Source organism: Montipora foliosa, chromosome 8 (assembly GCF_036669935.1).
Source record: "Montipora foliosa isolate CH-2021 chromosome 8, ASM3666993v2, whole genome shotgun sequence".
Classification (NCBI taxonomy): Eukaryota; Metazoa; Cnidaria; class Anthozoa; order Scleractinia; family Acroporidae; genus Montipora; species Montipora foliosa.
In genome coordinates this window covers 11,474,485-11,479,723 of record NC_090876.1, presented here as the reverse complement: position 1 = coordinate 11,479,723, position 5,239 = coordinate 11,474,485, and the positions used below count along the sequence as shown (strand labels likewise).

At 40.5% G+C, this 5,239-nt stretch overlaps 1 protein-coding gene across 1 annotated transcript in view; it reads left to right on the top strand.

Annotated features, from left to right (window-relative positions):
• Positions 1 to 2,288: 2,288 nt before the first annotated feature.
• The window catches only part of LOC137967344 (polyubiquitin-C-like), a 45,084-nt gene continuing 42,133 nt past the window's right edge, over positions 2,289 to 5,239 (top strand). Inside the window, exons 1-2 of the mRNA XM_068813874.1 lie at positions 2,289 to 2,572; positions 2,939 to 3,089. The gene's annotated coding sequence lies outside the window, so the exon portion shown is untranslated. The remainder of the gene's footprint in view (positions 2,573 to 2,938; positions 3,090 to 5,239) is intronic.

Genomic DNA, 5,239 nt, shown 5'->3' with positions numbered 1-5,239 from the left:
GGGTAAACAAATGCCTAACACCCCTTACAAGAAGTCTGTCACATTGTAAGCAATCAAACTACATAAAGCTAGACATATCTGGCCACTTAAAGAGCGGTCAAAGGACAGCTGAACTAATCATACATAGAAAACAAGCAAATAAAACATCAAGTGATTAATTTCATATACATCTAACGTAAATATATTAAGTAAAGGAACATCTAGACAACTGTGAAAAACCAAACAAGTACATAAGATAAGAAAACTAGCAGAGCTGAGCTACCGTTAACAACTGAAACAAATGCGGTAAGACGGAGGCCAGAAAAAACCTGCCCAAAAAAACCCCGAAGGGAAAAAAACTGCGGGCAGGAAATCTGGGTAGCAACCAAGACTCAAGCTCAAAGCCCCTCCTTAGTTTTTCGACGTGGGAATTCCAGCGAGTTTGTCGTCAGTTGTTACACCAAGTGATTTCGTAGTTATAAGCTGTTGAGGGGGAATAGAAGCATACCGCAATGGTATTTAGCCTTTCGCTGTAAAGATATTGAGTGGGCCCATAACAAATCCTTTAATACTGGTTTCAAGCTCTAGACCTTCACACTTCGACATGTGCTTTCTATTCAACCTTGTGCGCAAGCGCGAGGTCCGCTAACATTACCGCCCGAGCCCTGAGCATAATAACATGACATTGGCCAGATCCTATCAGCATAAATTCTGTTTTAGTCATAATTATTCAGAGTACGTTTGTTTGCATTTAACCAAGTATGCACATTCAGTAGGTCCTCACTAAGATGTGATTCAATGCTTTCTACATTATTATCCGCATATGTCAGATGTGTATCATCGGCGTACGTCCTCTGTTCACAGTGTGACAAACAATTTGGAAGGTCATTTACGTATTGTAAGAATAAGAGTGGACCGAGGATGGTCCCCTGAGGGGCACCGCAGGTCAATACACGGCTGTTAGATCATAAGGACCCACCAACTGAGCGTTGTCGTATACGGTTCTCCAAATACGACTGAAACCATTTTAGTAAATTCCCAGATATACCATTAAAGTCAAGCTTAGATAAAAGGACATCGTGGTCAAACGGTATCGAAAGCTTTCTTTAGATCTACAAAAGCAACCGCGTTGATTTTCCCGATATCCGTATTATATGCCCAAAAGTCAGTTGCCTCAAGCAAGGCTGTAACAGTTGAATGAATAGCACGGAAACCCAACTGAGGTTTACCTTGTATATCGTGCCCCTCTAAATTGGCATATAATTGTTCATAAACGATTCTCTCAGTCACACAGGCGTATTTTCTACACAGGTCTATCTGCCATACATGACCAGACACAGATCTATCATCATGATTATGTCTCTAGGAATCAGATTTATTTCTGCCTTAGTTCAAAATATCGGCCGAATGCTACACAGGACTAATTTGTAAAGAGGTTCTTTTGCCTCACAGGACCATGGCCTACATTACCACCGAAAAGTTCTATTTTTATGTTTATTTAAGATACCAAGGTCAAAGTATTGCATGCCTCATAGCCACACCGAACTATATTCCACATTGGTTTATCCAAGAGATCATGATCTCTTGGTTTATCGCATGCTTCATGGCCATACAGGTCTTTAAAGGAGGTAGAGGCAACACCGGCAGTGAATAAAAGTGGTAGAAGAAACTTATAAACAGAATCGGAAATAAAAGTAATACGAAATTATCTTAATACTGAGATACAAGTACCAAAGACACTAACGAGCTACAAAGGAGCACAAAGGTGAGAACACAACAATATATGACCAAAATCCCGGGCCAAAATCTAGAATGCTAGAATTATCCGGCCACATTTTGAAAAAAATTGGTCATCGTTGATGGCTGCAGCGGGAAGCGGATTTTCTACCTGAGCGGTCCTGAGCCACTGTAGCTGCAAGGACAGGCTCCGGTACTGGTATCACCGGAGCTGGTAACGCTGGCGCTGGAGCGACATTCACAACATCCAACACTTGGTTTGACGCCAGAGGAGCAGGCACTTGTTCATCCATGAAGCGAGGAAACGGGTTTCGAAGTGCCAGCTAAGCGGCAATTGCAAGATCTAAACTAAACGGTGGCCTTGAGTAGAGTGCAAGGGGTGGGCCCAACACGGTCCTTTTACATTTATCATTTGCGTATCCAAAGGGCATTATATCATATATATTCAAATGATTTTGCATGAAAAATATATGTGGGTCAGCTGAGCAAAACCCGGGCAACTCTGGGGACAAGAATGAACAACTTCTCGTCCCCAGAGCGTAACCGCCAACGCCAGTGATCCGAGCGACGAATCATCCGAGCACGAAGTTGAAAGTTTTCGCAGTCGCCAGGATTGAGTGTAGCTGGAATAAAACCGGCAGATTTACAGCAGATTGGAACAGAAAGGAAAAAAAGAGCGCAATTTAGAATTTGACGGGTGCCATTGTGGTCTTCAGATACAAAGAACATCGCCCTCCGATGGTTTCCTTGCCCATTGGTTCTAAAGACACCTTTCCACTACTGCAACTAGAAGTGTTCTTATCCCTTGGCAACGCAGATGAAAACTTAGCAGAGATTGTTAAGGCTATCATAGAAGGTATATTTATCTGCTTTGATCTTCATTTAGGTAACGGAATTTGGAAATAGTGTCGCCAAGTTACTTCCGGTTTATGGTGATCATGGTGATTCATCGTGTGACGCGAGGGACCAAGACTAACAAACGCGATGAATTCCATATTCTTCCGTTGGAAAATTAATCGCTTGTGATAATTTGAGAACTAAGAGCTCCTTATCAGCATGTTTTTTTCGCATTTTGCCTTTGGGTACAAGCATTTCCAACCAGGCGGCTGTACACAAAAACTTGTTTGCTTCTTCAGGAGTTGAGCATTGGTAATTATATAAACTTAAGCATTACTTGACGTTTCTTCCGTCATAAATGTTCTTTTTCTGATCCCTTTTATAGTGTTCCAGTCTCGCAGAGAAAGATCAAGCAACAGCTCATCAAATGTGTGTCACTATGCTTATTTGAATTTTGTGAGAGACTAAGAAGTTTCATGTACTAATTGGTCTTTCAAGAATTTGAACATCACAGATGAAGTGAAACCACTGCAAAGGTACAGCCTAATGTATCCCTTTGATTTCTTAATAATTTATCGAGACCTATAGTATAACTGATGAGATTTTTTAAAGTTTATCCTGGGAGATCTGTCCTGTTTGGGAGCCTTGCCATGAAGTGCACAGTAGAAATGCAAATGCAGGTTTTCCATACTGCGTATCCACACAAACACAAGAAAAAGTGCGTGCTTAATATAAGTAACTAGATGCTTCTGTGAAGCATACACTGGCTTGCCTGTGGTACGTGCTACAGAAAATCAGAAGGCACTGAATTGTGTGGTATTGAAATACAGCATTCCAGTCTCTGAAGAATAACAAATAAAAGAGAAGCGAGAAACATTGGCTTCTGGGCTGACATGTTGATAATTTTCAAGTTCCCTCACAACTTCTTTTCACCACAAGTGTGCCCTATGAGCATCCGAAAATTTTGTAATACTAAACTTCACTGAAGTCAAGCCCTGTTTCGCGGGGTTAGTGTTGGGATGGGAGACCAAAACAATAAACCCCTCATGGCAAACAGAAACATCTGACCGAAAATACTATTAACGCTAACAAATGCGAACTCAGCAAGGTACAGATTCTGTTAGCTTGCTTTATGCAAAACAAATATTGATGAAAAAGCAAATAAATATTGATACACAGTTTTCAGAAAGAGCAGAAGGAAGTTTCTCGGACGGTCGATCGAGAATAAAATATTTACGACATGAAAACAACATTAATTTTGAACCGTGAATATAGAATATAAAAAGTTACGATCAGCGACAAACATTTTGAGAGATTTTTGCTACGTTCAAGTAAATTGCAAAATCGAAAGTGACATGGCCGGAATTCAGCGGGCGTCGTGATTAAGTTACCGCGGCATGTTTACTCGCCAAACAGTGAAGCATCTGTGTCAAATGATGGCAAGATACCAGGTTTTTGTAAGTTTCTTTTTCTGTCAAGTGTCAAGTTTGACAATGAAATGAGCGAAGTCAAAACAAAGATCACAATCGCCCAACTCTTGTTTATGCAAAGTCAAAATTTACTCTCCAAGACGCGTACGATGTTATTTATCACCAGGTAATTCCATCATTTTGGAAATAGCAGCTGCTTTATTATTCAACTGCGTCACAAGTTTTCACTGATTTTGGGCCTCATTTTCTTGAAACTCAAGCACGCTTCCAACAGGCCTGTGAACCCTTTCTGCTTACAGAGCAATACTAAAAAACTTCTCCCATATGACATTTGAACCTTAAGCTCAAAAATTCAATACACAAAGGCAGAAAATACCACAGAATCCTTTTCCAGCGAAAATTTTATTGAAACAAACAACATATTTGCTCTTAGAGGCGAAAACCTCTTCCTATTTCATTGCGTGCGTGAAGACAAAAAACTCAATTGTGTCAAATTACCATGTACTTCAGGTAAATACTGCTCACTTTGATTTCGTCTCGACGGGCGATAGATTGTTGTCGAAGTCCAGTACTCGGCGCTTTTGAGATTCATGCCTAGTTTATCCAACTGACTTTCCATTATAGAGGTCCATAAGGGTAAATTTTGTTTAAAGGAGAACTGAAGGCTAGAAGATCAAATTTTTTTGTGTCTTATTATTATCGAAATATAACGTCCTTTACCTAAACAAACAGGAAAAATCCTTTTTCATCTTGAAAGGCCTTGAATTTGCCCAATATCTTTGGTTGTTTTTCCAATTTGAACGCCCGCCATTTTGTTTGCTTTTCCTTCCGGTTACTTCCAAAAAAGGAATGTCAGCCGCCATGTTGTGACGTCATTGCGCACAAGCAAGCAGCTGGTTTTCACTGAAATCTTCTGTTATCGTTAAGTCTCAACATAGTACTCCGCTTTCTTCGTCGTTAATACACGTAAGTTTATGGCAGAACTTGAACCATATTCTTTCGATCCAATGCGAGAAAGTTCAGGATCGGAGGAAGAGGAAGCAACCGAAAGGGAAGACTCAAGATGGGGAAATACGACTTGGTGCAGCTGTGATTTTTGCTTGAACTGAGAGGCCGGGACAGCAAGAAAAGGAATGCATCTGCTGCCGCGAGATAGAGGAGCTATGAACAAATCTCAGGTGAATTGATTGTATTCAAAAGGCAATAAAAACAACTTGATTACTAAGAGATTCTGTTGGCTGCTTTTGTTTTGTCTG